The sequence below is a fragment of the Serinus canaria genome, chromosome 2 (genome assembly GCF_022539315.1).
Source record: "Serinus canaria isolate serCan28SL12 chromosome 2, serCan2020, whole genome shotgun sequence".
Classification (NCBI taxonomy): domain Eukaryota; kingdom Metazoa; phylum Chordata; class Aves; order Passeriformes; family Fringillidae; genus Serinus; species Serinus canaria.
Window position 1 is genome coordinate 26,816,633 of NC_066315.1, and position 20,989 is coordinate 26,837,621.

The following is a 20,989-nucleotide window of genomic DNA, read 5'->3' on the forward strand; positions in this document are numbered from 1 at the left end:
TGAAGATACTAAATCCCACTGCATGGGTCAGTTCTATTCGAGTGTAGCTTTTGTTTCTCAGCAGAGTAAACTAAAGAAAAATTGGATGTGCTGCCCTTTCCAAAATATGGCTAAACTGAGCTTGTTTGTGGTCTTCAGTAGAATGTACTATCATAGCTGGTTCTTTTAAATGCATCAGCAGAAAGGAAAATAATTTCAGGAATTCACAGCTATTTTGGCAAAATACAGTTGTCTTAGTCAAGCTGTGTTTTTTCACTGCCTGCCTTCCTCACTGTGTAGGGGCCCTCTTACCTAAGGCTGTCACAGAGGTGCCTTCAGTTAGCACACACGTTTCACTTTAAAAGGGAAAAATAAACAAAGTTCAAAGCTCTTCCTTCAGGTGTTTCACTCAGTTCTTTAGAAGCAACTGCTCACTAATGATTTCCTGCTGCGGTTGCACTCCTGGCAACGCAGGTTTGCACCAGGGGCTGCGCTTTGCAGCCTCAGCAGATTGTGACAGGCGCAGGTGTGGCTGTCACAGAAGGGTGCATTTGCACGTGGTAACCACAAGTGCATCCTTGCTTTCCATTGGAACAACACTAAAGAGCATTGCTGGCACAAGGAGGAAGGAACTCCAGAACACTGTGTGTCCTGATGGTGAAGCTGAGGCAACACCACCACCCTGACAGTTTGCAGTCATTTCCCCTCATGAGCTTTCCAGTTTGCTAATTCAAAGTTTCAGTGTGCTTGGGCCCCAAACTCTCCTTGTAAGGAGATTATTCCACCACTGAATGCACTTTGCAGTCAGAATTTAATCCTATTTTTTCATCTCTATAACCAGAAATTCATTATTTTTGTCTTGACTGTCTTTGTTATATTATTTAATCATACAATATACAACCATTCTTAGTGCCTCTGTAATTCTGGAAGGGAGTTTATGCTCAACTTAGGTGCATCATATCATATCATATCCTTCTGGTAACAAATGGCCCATAACAGTTTAAAATGTCATTCACAGATATCAAAAGTCATTATATGGACCCATTGATTTCAGGGAATTTTATGTGAATTCGACCCTTAGAGAGGTTGATTGTTCTGTCACAGAAATCATCTGCAAGACTGATGTTTGACAGGATCAAGCCAACAGACACATTATTTAGCTGCTCTACAGCCCAGTGCCTTTGCTGGCAAAAATTGATTAATATATTTGGGGTTTTTTTCATACTACATTGCAATGTCATAGCTAATCTATGATCCATCTGATCTCTAAATCTCTTCCAGCATGCCTGCCTACTAAAATCTCTTCTCTATTGACTATCTATATGTTTGAATTATCTTCTAGTGGATGTATAACACTAAATTTGTCCAAGCTAAATTTTAATTTCCTTTTTCTTCCCTACTCTGAATTCTTCTTGGCATTACTTTTCCTTCATTGCTGCTTACCACCTTTCATAATGATAAGGAGCAGTATGTTTTGGTACTACTTTACAGAAAATTCAACTAAAATCAAAACCAATTCTTAAACAAGAAAGTATTTTAATTTACTAGCCATTAGGAATAACTTCTAGGCTTTTGTGTTCTTTATGAGGTTCCATAATTCACTGACTTTTAACATTTCCCTCCTGAAGGAATCTGGTCAACTCGACAGGAAGCCTTAATTGGAGAAGAAGAATCTGCAGAGCTAAAAAAGCTGGTTCTAATAGGAGTAAGATTTTACAATGAAAAGGTTGAAATGTTGCAGGGAGAAAGTGGCTCATTACCAGAAAAAAATGTCTGAATCCCAAAGGGTATATATTTTCCCTGAGAAAAATGAATGTTGTCAGGGAAGAAAGCTCATAATTTATTATTAACAGCTAATAGTAGCTTTCCTTAAAAGTAGTGGTGGGAACATAAACAAAATGTATTTATTTTCCAGAATTTTACTAAACTAAGATTTTTTCAAACTGTAGATAACATTATTATTATTCAAAAAGTTAAATTATTGGTTTCCTTATATTTAATTTTATGCATTTTTATACATATGTATAACTTCAAAAGCATACAATAAGACCTCTTATAAGTCTTCCCTGGCACTAATGGTGTTACATGAGGTTTAGAAACAATGAAGTGTTTTCCTCAATTGTCTTAGATTAAAAGCCTTAGATTTCTATTTGGATGCCTGAGATTTCTGCTTAGATGCATGATGCCTGAATCTGATTTCAATTATTTTGCCTAATTTAGACATAATTTATCACACAGTCTCTTTATTCATTTTAAAAACAGAAACTCCTGCTGTATTTATTTCAGAGTAATATAATATCACCAGATCATCTATTTAAGAGAAAAGGCAAGTTAATTTTTTCCAAGCCTATTTTTTTTGGCACTTGCTAGACAATATTAGCATTCTAGGATGTACTGGACTAATTATATTATCATGTCCACCCTTGAAGCCACAGGTCCTCCAGAAATACTTTAATATCTCCTATATGATGGTTTTAATTAGATTATCTTAGTCAGGAGTCTTCATTTCCCTTCTTTACACCAAAAATGCAGTTTTTTTGAGAAGCATAAAATACAATTCCTGTTACTAAGAGCAGTAACTGGAGCAGGACATAAGGAATGTGAGTCTTCATTACCTGCGTGTTATCTGGCCTTCACTTTCATTCTAGCTCATTTGGTTTATCACTTGCTTTTTCTCCAACATCACAGAGGAAGAACATCTTGGAGACTGGGGCTGTCATTCACTGTGGGCACTTTCCAGCACAATGGGGCCCTCCTTTATTTGAGGCTTCTTGGCACTTGAGTAAATAAGCAGCATGTGCTGACAGGGCTGCAATTTCAGAGTACCTGCATGAAGGAGCTGGAATCAAGAGCTGAGGCAGGTACAACAAAAGCATCCTTCAGAAAATGGATCATCCAAAGTTTACAAGGCAAGAATTTATAACCACCAAGGTGAAGTCAGGAAGCCATTCAATGTATTATTGACTTGGATTATCCAAAGAAAACCTTCCCATCCTCTGCATGATCCCATTTTTCAGAGTTTGTATCACCCTACTCCACCTCACACTAATTTTTGTATGTGCAAGGCTGCAGAAGACCAGGATAAGGAATGCTGGCAAACATATTTTCTTCAAAGCAATGACAGATCAAATGGATCCTTGTGCTGCCAGTAACACATGCTAGGAAGAGTACTTTACCAATAAAACAAAAACCTAATGTAAGACTTGTTATTTAATAATAAATAATATTTTCTGGATAGATTGTCAACTGCTCTACAAACGTGCTCTTTCCCCTTTGCTCTATGGACTTGAAGGGTTTTTCCCAGAGTTTTTGGGGCCTTTTGACTCCTATCAGGCACCATTTCCAATTTGACTACTGTGGTTATTTTGTTTTACTGCATTCTTACTATGAAGGAAAAGAGAAGTTTAACTAAGAGAGATGGACTTGTTAAATTAAGAAACATTCATCATTAACATTTATTCTCAGGGCTGAGTAAACAGAATTATTATTGGAACAGACATTCCAGGCATGTTTATGCAATAATTTCATAAGAGGCCTGTTTTTAAACTAGTAGAAGGTTTGTTCTTGCATTTATACTTGTCCCCTCTCAGGGCAAGAAGACATAAAATTGTCTGCTTCTATGGTAAAAATCTACAATGCTGCAGAATATACGGGGACTGCTTCAAAGTTTTGCCTACACAGCTACCTCTAAAAAAAAATCCAAAAAAAAATTGTGGCAAAGAAGCCATGTGCCAATTTTTAGAATTTTTCTATATTTATCATGACCAAGATTATGAGAGTTTTTCAATATTTACATAGGTAAAATTTAAGTTAAAACTTTCAACGCTCTTCTAACAGTGGAAAGAAGAAAAGGACAATAATTTATATTGGTTTCTATTTATGAAGAACAATTTAAAATACATAGAAGATAATTCTTTCTACTTTCTCTAGGCTCTCTGAAATCTTCTACTTCACATGACTCTATTTCTCACTGAGCAACAAGCCTTTTCTCAATGTTTTATTGTATTACAAGTTGTTGGCTCTTCTCAAACACTCTTCTTATATTGTGCATTAACTGCCTTCTGCAGAACAGTTGGTACAAAAAGGAACAACAGATCTGAAAATACAGTTAATTCTGCTCTGAACAGATCAATTAATTCTGACTGAATAGCAAAAGGCCTCAGAAGTCTTGCACTTTAAATAGATGGTTTGTGAGATCTTTACTGGGTAAATATATATCTAGACATGCTGTGTCCTTTTTACAAAGATCCTGAGTTATTACTTTAAGAAAAGCAAACAGAAATAGATTAAAACATTTAAATAGTAGTGTAATAACTCGGAATTTTAAAAATAGCAGCAAATTATAAACAAATAAAAAAACATTAATTTGAATTATCTCTTTATTCTTTGGGCATATATGAAATGGCCACTGAAATGCATTTTATCTTAATGCATTTTATCTTAATCTGATTTGCCATTCTTGGTGTTCTAATTTTTATCAGTAATGAAAACATTTATTTTATGTTCGAATTTCATTATCTCAGGTTTTCAAATGTGATATTTGTCTTTCAAAATATATAAAAATAAGGTAGAAATAAAATGAAGATTTTAATTTATGTTCACATGTAAAATATCTGCAATGTTTTCTATATGTTTCTGTGCATTATGCTTCAATCTCAGATACACTGGATTTCAGATGCCCCTCAAGCTACTTCTAAATCTTTTTTGAATCACTGTTCAACAACCTTGTATTGAATCTGTATTTCTGATAGTTGTTAGTACAGACATACTTTTCCAAAACAGCAATTTGATAGTTGCTGTTTTATTAATGTGAAAACACAGCTTTGGGCATGGATTGAATATATTCAGTTAGGTGATTAGACAGTGGATTGTGTGTGGTGCATCCCAAGCATGAACAGTTTTCCATACAATTCCCAAGTACCTACATGCAAACCAGTAAATTAATCCTGATTTATTGACAGATATTTTTGACAACCACCCAAGCAAACTCCATAAATGTTTTCAGAAGGGAAGGAAGAATTAGGAGATGGGGAGGAACATCTAGATGTGAGACTGGAACAAATAAGAATTGTACTGAAATATTTAAGTGAATGATATTACAACAGTTAGTGCAGAAAGCTGTCTGCTTTCCAGCAGTTCCCTCTGGCAAATTCACAAAATCAGGTATAGTCATAAAGTTAACAGTACCACTGAGGAATGGTTCTAGGAGAAAGTATGGTTCCAATGTCCTTGTGAACTACAGTTATATGGGTGAGCCTTTTTATTTTTCATTTGTCTACTCTTGTCCACAGGAAGGAGTAACTTGTTTTCCATTTCCTGCGGAATGCTTTCCTTCCTTCTCCAATGTACTCCAGATTGTAACTTGTCAAGCCATCTCCTTTTGGTCTCCAAATGTGCTGTTTGCACTGAAATTTACAATATTGTCTCAACTGCTTGAAAAGAATTTTAAAATAGGGGACTGCAGTGCATTTCTTATTTTCCATAGCAAAGGGTGGATATAGGAAAAACAGTATTGTGAAAATAAACAAAAAATATTATTTCGACTTTGAATTGTTATAATAAGATGATGTAGTAAGACCCAGATGAGGAAATGTAACAAATCTAAAATACTGTAAGTATCTTAATCTGGTCCATATATACAGTCCTATGTCTTTGCTTCTCTATTCCAAAACTTGCTGGAAATATGGTTTTCCAGCAAATCAGAGCTGGTATATGCACACAATACCTGGGAGAATTCTGCTAAAAAGGAAATGAATGAACTGGGAAGTGGAATCTTTGTAAATTATCTAGATTCATGACAGGAACTTGATTAATTTAACTTTTTGACCGCAAAGGCATTGACTATAGCTATTCAGTTAAACTTCTGATAACCAAGCAGAACTGGAAAAAGAAAGTAATACTGTGAAAAGAACTTTTGAAATATTGATGTTGAAAGTAGGGTAGAGTTCTTTATGGAAAGGGGGGTAGATTATTAAATGAATAAAAGAACTATCTTGCATAGAGCCCTGCATTTCAGCACTGAAGGGAAAACTGACACATCAAATTTGTACAACAAAAGGGAAGAATTTATCAGCTTCTAAATGCATTATTTAAAGATGATAGTTAATGCTCATAAAAACTACTGGTAAAGGAAAAATATTCTTAGCACAAAGATCCTCAAAATGGCCGAGTTCAACCTGATAAAGCATTCAGAGAAAATGAAAAGCAGTAGAAGTCTGTCCAACCATTCAGAGCTTTCTTCTGCTTGTACATGTATGCAAAGTATACTAAATTTGTATTTGTTATTTGTGAGTTTTCAGTACTATTTTTAATTGAAACATCACTGTAACAATTTCAAGTATTGCTGTATAAAATACCCTACAGAAAATGACTCATCATTAGTTGCACAGAGAAAAGCTTAATGCTTAAGTGTGAAAAGACAATGTAACTTCTATTTCTAGTAATTTTCTTTGTAATTTTTTTTCTTTCTTTTCTTTGTAACTTCTATATCCTAGGTCTCATGTGTTTTCTTCAACACATGAGACCTGGGACATGAAGGTCATCTTCTACAATGGCCTAAAGCTAGAGCACTCACTTGTTAAGCAGGAGACACAACTTTTCTTCCTCCGGGACAATATCTTTATTGAACACAAATTGTCTATTCCTGAAATTACATTGTTCTCTTCAACCATTATAAAATTTAAGATACGGAATGCATTCTTTAAGACAAGGATCAGAATACTTATCCCTGACATTTTCAAGCCCTAAGCACTACTTTCTCTGTTCTTTGTCTGTGCTGCTCCTTCTACCAAAGCTGCTCCTTCTATTCCCACCGGTACAGAATATGGCTTGTGAACTAAGGCATTTCTTGGGAAGTGACAGATCTGCATCTGGAATATCCAGAATGGAAGTGTTGTAGGCAAACAAGTGAATTTCTTTCTGATGGTTTCTTTTATGTAGAAGTATCACTATTTTATATTTCTTCTTAAAAAAAAAAAAAATCCGTCTGTTATTTCTTGCACCTCAAACTATGGAACAAACCTTGTTCCTGGCTGCCTATTTGTGGTGAGCTGACCCTGCCTGGCACCAGGTTTCCAAGAAACCCCTCTTATCAGGTGGATAAAATATGATAGAAAGTTCATAGATCGAGATAAGGACAGATAAATCACTTACCAATCACCTTCTTAGGAAAAATAGGCTTTACTTAGGTAAAAATAGTTTAACTTATTTGTAATAGACTAGAAGAGTGAAAAATAAAATCACCTTCCCCTTACCTCTCTTTTCTTCCCAGATTCAAAACTTCACTTTGAATTTCTTTACTTCCTCCCCTTGCGTGGCTCAGGGAAATGGGAAATGAGGATTGTGACCACAGTGCTATCGCTGGACTGCTCCTTCCTCCTCATGCTCTTCTCCTGCCCCTTCCTGCAGTCTCTCAGAACAGGTTGTTGCTGTGCCCCACAGGGTCACAAGTTCTGCCAGCAAAGTTGCTCCAGCGTGGGCTCTTCTCTCCACCAATCCACAGGTTCTGCCAGGAGTCTGCTCCAGAGTGGGCTTCCCAAGAGGTCACAGCCTTCTTCAGGCATCTACCTGTTCCAGTGTGAGGAACACAGCACTGTTCCAGTGCTGTTCCTCAACAGTCTGCAGGTGGATCTCTCCTCTGCTCTGCTGTGAACCTTCGTGGGCCACAGGTGGACATCCTGCTGCACCACGGGCTACGTGGGAATCCCAGCTCCAGCATCTGGAGTATTTTCTTCTCCTCCTTCTCCACTGACCTTGGTGTCTGCAGGGCTCTTTCTCTCACGTATTCTCACCTCTCTCACAGGTGCTGCACAGTGATTTTTTACCCTTTTTCAAATATGTTATCATTACAAGAGGTAATGTATGAATTTTACTTGGCTGTACTTTGGCCAGCGGTGGGTCTGTCTCAGAGGCAGCTGGAAGTGTTTCTGTCTGGATGATGGCAGATGCTGGTGTCACAGAAGCCACTCCTGTACATCTCCACTAGCAAATCTTGCAGTGCAAACCCAATATACTGTTCAAATAACAACTGCAAAGACTATTCTAGAACTTTCTTGAACTTGGGTGCTGTAAGCACCAAGGTGCTCAGGCTGGGACAATTCTGTTTTGGAGCAGATTTACAGATGGATGAAGAATTCCTTTAATAAAAAGGGGCAGAAACACCCAGGAGAGTACAGTGACTTCAAAGCAAGAAACCATAGTGTGACTGTAGTTGAGTGAATTTCTTTTAAAAAATATTTTTTTTTTAATGTAACCCTTACAGTGAATGAACTCATCAAAGCAACAATCAATGAAATCTGCAATTCCAGGACAAAGAAAGAAATTTGCATTCCCTTATCAATGTCTTTCCTTGGGCTTGTTTCCCCTGCTTCTTTCCCTTTCTCTTCACTTCCTTCACTCTAGCCTTGATGTCCCTCCTGATTTATTCTGCAGATATTTCTACTTATATTAGAGCCTCTTTGGTTTTTTCTTCACATTCAAGTCTTTTGCAACCAACCACCAGTGCTCTGCAAAATGCTCCAAGCTTGAGGGATGGTAACAATCATTTGGACATCTCTCATCTAGTAACTTCTCCACTGGCACATAGATCAGTGTCCTATTCATGCTTCTCAGCAACACAGTATTTATTAAATACATTTTCTGTGTCATATAGATAGAAAAAGAGAGATGATCTCAACATAAAGGTGATTGAAAAGTACCCAGGGTGATTAAGGCTCAGTAGTGCTTGAATGTTTCCAAGCAGCTCTGACCCATAAAGGAGAGCTGGTCCTTCACTAAACTTCATGGAAGGCATAGGAAGTTATTAGTTGGTGAAATTTGTAATACAAAGTACATACTTATCTAGGCTGGTACTGATTTCAATAGCTAGATGAATTTAAAAAGAAAATGATAAAATCACATAAAGATAGACTCCAAAAACAAAGGCACTCCCATTTTCAGGGATGAGTGGCCCTTAATAAAGAGTTATATAGGAACCTACCAAAACAAAATTTGTAGAGCTCAGTGGAGTGTGAATAGAAACTTGGAGGGGAAAGCAAGGACAGAACTGGATAACACAATATTTTCAGAGGGAAAAAAAGTGGGTGAAGGTTTTTCAAATCTAATCAAAATAATGTCAAAGCTATTTTTGAGAAAAGGACAGGGCGGAAGGGAAGGGAAGGGAAGGGAAGGGAAGGGAAGGGAAGGGAAGGGAAGGGAAGGGAAGGGAAGGGAAGGGAAGGGAAGGGAAGGGAAGGGAAGGGAAGGGAAGGGAAGGGAAGGGACGGGAAGGGAACGGGACAGGGAAGGGAAGGGAAGGGAAGGGAAGGGCAGGGACAGGGAAGGTAAGGGAAGGCTTGAAGGGCAACGGGACAGGGTACTGGGAATGGAAGGGAAGGGAAGCCGGACGGCAAGGGAACGGAAGGGAAGGGACGGGACGGGAAGGGACAGGGACGGGAAGGGACGGCAGGGAAGGGAAGGGAAGGGAAGGTGACGGGAAGGGAAGGGACGGGAAGGGCAGGGAAGGGACGGGCAGGGCAGGGAAGGGACGGGACGGGAAGGGAAGCGGAAGGGACGGGACGGGAAGGGAAAGGGAAGGAAGATATTTTGATTTAAATATATACTAGAGGAATTAGAGAAAATATTATAATTTAAATGCTAGATAGAAAAGACTTTCTGATCCATCTGTTTTCCTTTAAACACACTGTCATCATCACAAATGGCATTCAAAGAGCAAAGTTTGCACACAGTTATTGGGCACTTCATTATCACTTCATTATTAGCAGAACTTTACTTTTGTTTTTAATTCTCTTTTTAACCGAATAAGAATTTAGGAAGTGTTAAATAGCAGGATTTATTGCATCAAGGACCACAAAGGGAAACTGTGTACTACTTCCAATATTTGTTTTCATTAGTGTTTCTTTGCTTTGTGGTGCTTTCTAATGTTTCTTTTGAATAGTTTTCTCATTATAAATATGTACTTTCATCTTTACCAGTCTTTTTCAGAAATAAACATGAGATACAGCCCTCTGCACCTGGGATACTACAAACCCTGAATATGGTTTTCAGACTGTTTATTAAGGAAGTTGTTTGCTTTAGTTGTAGCAAAAAATATTTAAAGCATACAGGAAAAATCTGAGAGTTGCTGAATGCAGAAGATGCACAGCCTACCTTGTCTGTGGCTGTGATGGAATACATTTCAGAATATTTGGGCTGTTAATGAATTAGACAACACCTGAGAGGGTCCCTGGATGCCATGGCATGCATTTTTAATGGAGCTGATTCCAGCCTGGGGGCAGTTCACATCAAAACCATGACTATGTTCAAACAAACCTGTTTGCTAGTATAATGGGGGAAAAAGTATGTTTGGATCATGCTGTCCAGTGTTAGGGAGCTCTCCAGATTTTCTGATTGACTGATTTATTACCATCATTTTCTCTGGCACTGAATTTAAATCATCAGAGGTTAGCTGATATGGAAAGCAACATGGACCTACCTTCTGTTCTTAAAGGAAATGATTCTTCTGATCCAAGAAAGGTTGATTTACTTGTCAGCATCTCTAGATTAGATGCTGCAGCACCTATAATACACTTGCTTTTCTACTGCAAAATTGTAGTATTCCATTTGTCTTCCCCAGGTGGTCAAAACTGCTGTGGCATACACACCATTGATTGTTTTTTATTTCAAATGTCTCATCTTAAGCTGACTGACACCACACTCCAAGGACATGGAAAAATAACATATGTTCTCTGCTGCTTCAAAAACAAGCCACTGGGATTAAAAACTGCTGTTAATATTCCAACATTTAAAGCTTAGATTTTTCCTTCTTGTGGGAGAAGAAAGCAGGTGGAAGTGCATGCATTTTCTGATTAGCATTGTCTGGGCTTGAGGAAGGTTTCCTAACACACATTTAGTACATGTCAGAAACAAAGCTATTGCTAATTCCCTTCAGATTCTCTTACTATAGCAACCCAGCAAGATAAAGATGAAAATAATTCACTATCTTCTGCTGTTCCTCTCAAGTCTGTATGCAGTCACTTTTGAATGCTTTTAATTAAAGCACTTTGACAGATTTTTGATAACTTGGTGCAAAAAAACACTGTAAAATGAGATTGGAAAAATTACTGTTGATGAAAAAGGTAAAAAAGCAGGTTTTACTTCTCCTCTCTCTTTTCTGTCAGTTCCTTTTCACTCCTGCTCTCCAGTTCATTAATATTTTGGATTTTAGTATGTTGGTTACAGTAACTAAGTGTTAATTTGTTCCTTGGCATATTACACTGAGATGAACCTGATTAATTAAAACAGGAAGCACCATCCCTGAAGCACGGTGGCTGGTGCATTGGTGTTGATGCCTGGGGTTTTGTGTGTAATGAGACTCCTGGCTGCAGGCAAAGGGAGACCGCACACTTCCCCACCTCTGGCGTGGAACAGAATTAAGCATTAACTCTGTAGCAGACCCCTGCTTATCAGCAACCTTGTTATTACTATACCAACCCTGATGTGCATAAGCAATATTTTCATCCACTTCCCAAGAGATTTATCTAGCTGTTGAAGTAGAAAATGAATATTTTACAGTTCACTTGTCTGATCAATTACCTACAAGCTGCTGCAGTATTTTATAGCCAGTGGGAGAGCTGTGTAGGTGATGATAGAGAATTCTGGAGGGAATCTGTTAGCCAACTACAAAAAGGGGACTAAAACTGTGAATAAGCCATCAGTAACAATCCTTTTGTTCATATGGGTCTAGCCAGAAATTACAGTGTAACCAATTAAAGTACATAAATGATAATCAGCAGAATGTGAATTCCAGAGGTGAAGAAATTTGATTGCTTGATTGGAAGATAATGAAGTGCAGAGATGATTCCAAGCCAACCTCTTCTCAGTGAAACATCTCCCTCAGTACTTTATTTACCATTTTTGTCTTTTAGATAATTGGAAGAAACTCTTTCCTAGAGACACTTTGGCAATTAAATTAACTAACTCAAAGTTAAATTGCGTACACTTTTTAGGCAAGGTATTACAGATCAAAGTGCAGAAAGTTCCAACAACCTAAGCTCCCAGAGGTTTATTTTAATAGAAAAACTTTGTGTTGGCAATTCATTTCAAGAACTTTACACATGACATCTTGAATAAGTTGGTGGAAACTCTCTTATCTGATTGCATGTGAATTATGTTTTCTCTCTAAAAACCTGTAAGGAATATTAGTCTGTTATTTACAGGATGAACAGTGACAAGTTCAAATCCTTATTTTAAAATGGTGAAAGCATAAGGAAGCAACCTGGAAGATTCACAAGGTAGTTTGTGTTTGACTGTTTAAAATTCCTGCTCTTTAGTCCAAGAGCTTTAAACATATCTTCATTCTTTAATTTACAGACAACCCTATGAGACAGATAAGTTTGTATTTGTAACAAGAAAATCAAATCTGATTTGTTTAGTGATAACAATATCACTTGGACTTCAATGACTTTCAAGCCTTCAAATCTAAAGGAAAAATAAATCTGGGATCAGTTAAAATTCAGATATTACATTGAAAGTCTGGCATTTTTTTCCTTATTCTACAACATCATCAAAAAGCAAGCACTGTAAATATATGTGGCTGCCTTACTACAGATTATTTGCCTCATAATATACACTTGATTAACTGCAGCTTCTTTTAGGTTATACCATGCCTTTGTGTTTCAGGAGAATGTTTCTTCCCTATTGTAAGCTTTTGATTAAGTTCTTTTTTATTGAGCCTTTATCAGTGTTTATTAAATATAGGAAAACAGACTGAAGAATGAAGGTTTTCTCTATAATAAGTTCCTTTTTAACTAGCCTTTGAACTGGAAGTATTTAAAATACAGAAAAATAATCACTTTTTATACATATAAAAAAATTAATATGCAAAGAAGTGCATTTATTAAAATTGTCTTTCACTATTTTTACTCTCAAAAATTTACTTACATCACTACAATGGCAGAGATTTTATCCAAAGGGAAGAAAAAATAATCTTCTACTTCTATTATAAGTCCCTTATTAAAATATCTTGTATTAATTTTACCAAGTCTCCAAAGCCTTCATAAATTACTGTTACTGTTGGCTCAAACTCACAGCATAATCCACTACCAAAGTTTAAAACTTCTTTCAAAGGCACATTATTTTTGTAGCAAAGCAGCTGAGATAGGACAGGACGTTCTCCATGTACTGCCTATGTTTTCTTGTGGAATAACTGATCTCTCCATATTTTACTTACATTACATGTTTTAAGCTATCTAATGCCAGTAACAATCCAAGAACAGCAGATATTTGAACGCTGGCTAAAAATGTGTTTTGAAAATTTTATTGAAAATTTTGTATCTTTCATTGCATTGTTTATATACCCATTAATTATCCAGATAGGAGTTTGCAAGAGTCAACAGGAATGCAGTTGCCAAGTTAAATTTATAGTGTTACTTAATTTATTTTTATTCTACAACTCCATTTTGTGGTTGATTTTATTGGAAATGTGTGACATCCTATAAACAATCTTCTCCCTATAAGGTTTAGTCTCCCAAAGTCCTCCTTTATCTGCAAGGTGGGCACCAAAACTTAATGGTGCCACAGATGGCTTTACCAGTCTGCCCACTTTACAGACATTTTCAGCACTGTTTTATAAATTTATTGGGCCTTAGTCATATCTGATTTTTTTTTTTACCCCTGTAAATATGTTTTCTTGTACATGATCTGCAAATGGTGAATTTGGGAAGATATTTTTAAGCCTCTTGCTCAAGCTCCACACATATAAGGAAAAAAGTCTTGAAGGAGAGTCATAGAAACTTAGAATGGCCTGGATTGGAAGGAACTTTAAAGATCATCTTCCAAGCACTCTGCCATGAGCAGGGATACCCACCAATAGACCAGGATGCTCAGAGCTTCACCCATCCTAACCTTAAACACTTCCAGGGATGGGGCACATGCAGCTTGTCTGGGCAACTTGTTCCGGTGACTCGCTATCCTCACAGTAAAGAATTTCCTCTTAATATCTAATCTAAATCTTTCTTTTAGCTTGAATCCATTCCCTCTTGTCCTGTCCACATGTTCTTGTGATAGTATCTCAGTCTTTCCTTCATGGTCCCTTCCAGTACTGGAAGGTCTTAATTAGGTCACCCCAATTTCTAGGCTGAACAAACTTAATTCTCTCAGTCTTTCCTTGTAGGAGAGGTGCTCCATCACTCTAATAATTTTGATGGCACTCCTCTGGGACTCACTCCATGAACTAGACATAGTAACTGGAAAACAACCCTCATCTGACATGGCAGACAAATTTTCTGTAATGGCCAGAGAGCACAGTAGACTCCAGGTTCATGTCGTGCAGCACCCACAAGAGGCACAGTCCCAAATAATAGTGAGTGCAGTGACGTAGGACATGCCCCACTCTCCTCCTCCAGATGAGCCATGAAGAAGTCAGGAGCTCAGCTGGCCAGGACAGGATGGTTGTGGGCAGGAAGGACCATGGATCCATTCTGCTGCTGGGAGCAGGACACATCAATTTATGGTTCTTTTCACCAGGCCTGCTACTGCTTTTTCTGCAGTGAAATTTCAATGTGAAATGTACAGAAAGTCCAGTATGGACCACAAGGCCAGGGCTGCCCTGAGGACCAATTCCAGACAAACTAGGCTTCTAAATTTAAAAAGTAGAGTCTAGTCCCAAGTTTCATCGTCTTTAAATCTAACAATTGTGCTTTAAAAAGCTACCATACCAGCCAAAAACAACTTAACACCACCCCGTTGGGATTTAACACTGCCTCATTGGGCCAAAACAAGGAAAAACCTCCTATCTTCTATATTTCAGAAAGAAACACATTTTATATTTTTAGATGTAAATTGTACTTCATACGTAGATAGTAAAGTGTTTCCAAATTGGATTCCTTTGAAGTTTTAGCCATCAGGGAAAAAAACAAGATGAAAGGATATACTTTCAATTGGGATACTAAACATTACAGAGGAAGTCAGTGCAATAGTACAATAAAATAAATTTTACAAAAAAACCACAAAATCAAACAAAAAAAACTAAAAAAAATCCAAAAGAAAACAAAACAAACCACCAAAACAAACAAACAAAAAAAAATCCAGAGACAGAGACATATTTTTTAGAGCCAGTTAATTATATTTCCAACCTGATAGATAAAATATGAGAAAAAATAGCATAATTCAGGACTGGACGGAGACTGAAAGTTACAATCTTTAAATAAATTTAAAGAATATTTTGCTTTATTTATTTTAATGATTCAGTATAAAAAAGATCTGAAACAGTTTTTTGTTCTTGGAAAAAACTTCATTTAAAGGTATAGCACATCGAAGAACTTGACTATGTTGTTATTGTACCACTAATATGATATTGCTGCCTTATGTCAATTTTCCAGGCTAGCATCAGTCTAGACTAGCAGCTAAACTATCTCATGAAAGTGGGTAGTTCTACAGACAGACTGCACATTGCAAATTGAGATGACTCTGCCATTACCAGGGTCCACTTGGCTGATCTTTTGTTTGTATTCTACAGATGCAGCTGCTTCTGGACTATGTATTATGGAAGGAAAGCATGGCATAAGTTCTAGACCTTGTGGTTTCTTCTATTTTAGAGAGAATACAGAGCTCAGAGTTTCACAGGAAATGGCAAAGAAATCCATGCCAACATACAAGGTTAAGGAAAATCTGTTTACCTCCTTTACTGGAAGTTAAAATTTAGCAAGCAGATCTATGTATAAATTATTTAGGAGAGAATGAAGTAGGCAACCTCAGTAGCAACTGTATAGATATCTATGAGCAAATAACTGCCATGACTGAAGTGAATAAACAATGTTTATTCAGTATTGAAATAAAGCAACAAGAACCACACAGTGGAATTAACAATATTTTGAAAATAAACACCATTTTCATGTGCCACATTAAAATTGTGTATCTTCTTCATACAGGCTGTTGTAAAGGTGAATTAGACAAATTTAGCTAAATTAGACAAATTCATGCAGGATAGCTGGTTTCAACAACTACTACACACAATGACGTGGATGCAACTAAGACCCCAGGAGGTCCTTAAAATACATACAGATTGATTTATATTCTGTGAAAATGATCCAACTTTATCCTACTTCCAGATCTTTAGTATCCCCCATTGGCCACAACAAGACGAGAGGTTCTGGGAGAAGGGTTTTTGATTAAACTTGTTCTGGCAGGTTATTTTTTTTTTTTAAAGAGATATGTAGGGACAAAAATCAATTTCTTCTCTACGGCATTTCCAGAACTGCTGTTCTGAGCACACCTTTTTTTCAGCATAATTCTGCACCTATAGTAGAAGAGCCAGTTTTCAAAGTTAATCCATTGTGTGTTTTCCTTCAGATTAAAAAATGCTTATATGATGTTCACTTGACCTATAAAAGAGAAAATAGAAATATTCTGCAGGTGTGATGCAGTAAGAATTCATTTCCAGACAGTTTTTTCTATTTCACTACAGATAGTCTTTGGATTAAACGTCTTGCATATGGTAGTAATTTGCAGAGATGCTGCAGCTATGGCCAAAGCATTATTATAGGTACTTGGGTTCCAATTTTATGCTTTTTGACCTCCTCACCTCCTACCTTTCTGTGCCCGCAACATTCTCGGGACTTCTATGATTCTCATTTCTACAGCAGAAGGTTTATTATGATGATAATAATAATTTTCATGCATTTGGCATTAAAACAGTGGCCGATAAGGTAAAATTACTTTATCTGGAGAAGTGGTTTTTGAAGCAATTGCCATGGTTGTATGCATTCACCATACATCATCCATCCTGGTAAGTTCACACAAAGAAAAGGAGCATCCTTTTACTTGTTCCCAGTATCCTAAGAATCACAAGAAGTTCAGTGCCAAGGTTAATCCTTCATCCTGTCCACAACTATACCAAAAGCTTAAAAAGTACAAACACTAAAAAAACCTTATCTCACTTATTCTAACTTCTGACAATTCATTCCTTTCCTTATTATTGCTTTCTCTTTACACCACAACACCTTATATTCCAAAAAAGAAAATAAAAAACATATGTATTATAAAATATATTCTATCTTCTCATAAAGACAAGCTTGCATTAATTTATTTTTCTCTTATATATTTTGGCTAATTCAACAGAATTGATGTTGCATGCTCATACCTGTTCTAGATTAGCTGTGCCTGGATTTTTGTTTTGTAGCCCACAGGATTAGCATTAAAAATAATTGAAGAATAGAATAGAATAGAATAGAATAGAATAGAATAGAATAGAATAGAATAGAATAGAATAGAATAGAATAGAATAGAATAGAATAGAATAGAATAGAATAGAATAGAATAGAATAATTTAGGTTGGAAAATATCTTCAAAATCATTGAGTCCAACTGTAAGTCACCACTGCCAAGTCAACCACAAAACCATGTCCCTAAGTGTCACATCTACATCTTTCTAGAATAACTCCACCACTTCCCTGGGCAGCATGTTCCAATGCCTGACCACCTTTCCAGTGAAGAAATTTTTCCTTATATCCAGCTGAAATCTACCCTGGATTAAGTGGAGGCCTTTTCATTTCAACCTGTCCCTTGTTACCAGGGAGAATAGACAGACCCCATATCTTTGCAGACTCCTTTCAGACAGTTGTAGAGAACAATACATTTTCCTGTGAGCCTCCTTTTCTCCAGGCTACACAATCCCAGTTCCTCCAGCTACTTCTCATAAGATTGTGTTCTAGACCCTTCACCATAACTTCACATTCAGTCTCATAATCATGGAACCTAATAAGGTTCAAGCAAAATATAACCTATATTGACTAGTCTCAGTAAAAAGTTGACATTCCACATTTACCCAAACAATCCTGGTATAGTTACAATTTTGACAAGATATTGATCACTTGCTTCTTCACTGTTGCTAGAGAAGGAGTCAAAGGCTGATATGGCACAGCTTCCTTGTATTTACAACAAAGCTTTTTTCAAACTTTCTTTTCACTATGAATTCATACACACAATACTCACTTCCACTTCTGATTAATTTTAGTGCTAAAAGATTACCAGACCATCCCAGATGTATGCAGACATATATTCTCAATAATAATCATATTTCAAGTGACAGAGGCAGATCTTCAGTTTGAGGGAAAAATATAATCTTCCAGGCAGGTATGAAATAAGCGACTTAACTTTTTTTTGGCAAGAGTTACATCACACTGAACAAATATTTTAGGAATTTACTTTTTTGACCTTTCAGTTTCTCCTTGAAATATACTCAGAACAACCAATTTGGTACAGCTCAACATTTACCAAATTGAACTTTTATTCTGTGAATTTAGACTTTTTTCACTAACTATGAAATATATGAAAGTAGTCTGCTATATTATCCAAAATATTGTAAAGGGTTTTTTGTAATTTGGCATGTTTTATAGCATACAAACATTTTAGTTCAGTAGCTTGACCAAGGTACTACCATGCTACTTCTTCTCCAGTTATTTGGGTTTTTATGTTGCTGCAGACAAATGTTGTGTGGCTGAGCTTTCCAAAAATACAGAAAATGGAAAAGCCATCAATGAACATTCACAGAAACCTATAATTAAATTTCCAGAAATATATTCACACATTGAAATTCCACTACTAGAGGTGTATCTATGAAAATTAATGTAAAATTTGACAAAGAGAGTAAAGACAAGGCAGTATCCAGTTTATTTAGAAAGCCAAAGTCATGTGCTGTGTAAAAAGATTCATGATTAATTAAGTTACTAATCTTAGTTAGCAGTGTTTATTCTAACACTAAAAGCACTGATTATTGAACCTGACAGTTGTGGGAAACTTGTCTTATTGCTTGCTTTTTTCCTTTTTTACTCTAGTCTCTGTCCATCATTTCTAGTTAAATTGTAAGAAATTCTTAGCTGGTACTTTGTTCCACAATACATTTTGTACATTTACTTGCACAGCAAGGCTTTCATCTCTTCAGGCACTCTATCAGATAGTCCAACATATCTGAGAAGACTAAGAGAAGCCCAAAATTTTGGTCAGATAAATGTATCCTTAATATCTGTATTTAACCAACCAAACCAATTTGTTTCAAAACATCTGAAGCTCATAATAGTCAGCAAAAACTTTAACACCTCTGAAGGCTCAAATATATGCACTGTTCCATGCATACCATTTCTTCATTACAGAAAATATGGGGTTTTTTTCTTGGCTGGCTCTGTCCACATTCCAAAATTGCATATGATATGAGAATTCAAAAGGTATCACCTTGCTCATTACATCTGGAACTTTTCTTATGTTTGCTCTAAAATTTTGCTTTATGAATGCATGCCCTTTGGACTGAATTCATCCCCTGTTTTCTGTCAGGAATTATTACCTCATCCTGGCTGTTATCCCAGGAGCAGTGCTTGATGACATTGCTAAGAATGCCCTCTCTATCAGTTCGAGCTTTGCTCTCACAGTTATTTCAGCTTCTTTAATGGCAACCACTGCAATCATTAGAGCTGTTGAGGCACCTCCCACCCACTCCCAAGGGACTGTGATGGTTTCAGTGTCTTAGGGAAAAGCCTGTGCTCTAGAATTTCCACAGAAGCCTAATCCTTGAGGTACCATTAACTACTTTTATGAAGAGGAGAGGATACATCCAAAGTCTGTTTTACAGCATCTTCATGGATCATAACCTGCCAGCTATAACCATGCACCTATGCATGGTGTATCAGGGCATATCCCAGTTGTTTTTAAGTCCAAAGCTTAGATGGCATCTAAGAAAAGAAATGTTAGACCAGCAGATGCCTTGCTGAGCTGAGGCATTCTGGCTTTAAGTCTGTTCCTGGGCTGGGACAAAGGGATGCAGAAGGGTAAAGCAAACAAGCATGTTCCTGAAAGGAAAATAAACAAATGGGGACTGTTATAACAGAAGTCTATAAAATCACACTAGTTGTAGAAAGGGGAAATAGGGAATCATTGTTAAATGTTATGAGAACTACACAGCATAAAATGTCAGGTGGCAAGTTTAAAACAAAAAAAAGGAAGATTTTCACAGAGGAAAAGTTTTTCACATCTTCGTAATTAGGCTTTGAAATCTCCCGCTACGGAAGAATATGAATGTTAAAGTGCAAAACATTCAGAAAGTAAGGAAATTCATGCAATAAAACTATATGAAAAGTCAATAAAATTATGATGTAAAATGAAGCCAAAATTTCAACAAAATTGTGGAGACTGGTGGAGTTTCACAGTAAAGCATGCTTACACTGTACCTTTAAAATGCTCTTTCTGGGTCCCTCTTGGAAGCATAATTCTTGACTACATAGACCGTTGATTTACAGGAGTAAATCCTCTTGTAGATAGAGAATGATGGCTTTTGGGAACCTCAGAAAACTGAGTTTCCATCACTCAATATGTGCAGAGAAATATTCCATTTTTGCTGTTAGTACAAAGGACATTATGGTTTGTGACAGATCAGGTGGAAAGGTAATGATGCAGGACTGGAAATATACAGATACTATAACACCTCCTCTCTACCCCTGATACTTGTCCTCTGTTATCATGGCTTGTCAGACAGATCAGTAAAGTGAAGAGAGGAATACTAGATAATTTCCTCAGTGTTGTTGGATAGGTTTTTGTCCTTCAATGTCATTTTGATTACAGAAAATGAGTGGAGGAATCTCCAATAATTTGGCTCTCTGCACAAAATGATATGTAGGCCAATCACCTATTGGCCCACAAATGAAACACTTTGAAAAATGGTGATTGCAAACAATGAAAGCCAAGACTTTCTCAACACTATCTGTTGCTAAGGACTAAAAAGGTAAAAGAGTTATGGGAGAATGGAAAGATGGAGAAATATAATTAATGAAACTTGAACTATATTTACCTTCAGAACCAAGTTGCAAAGTTATCAACAATGCCTCCTCATATGTAAACCTTTGATATTCAGAGAATTATGTAATCATTGAAGGTTCTCAGGTTGGTCAAGCATTACTTCTTCGAGGTGAATTCATGCTGACTACTCACCTTCATTTTCTTGTCTTTCATGTGCCTGGAAATGGTTTCCAGGATTAGTTGTTCCATCATCT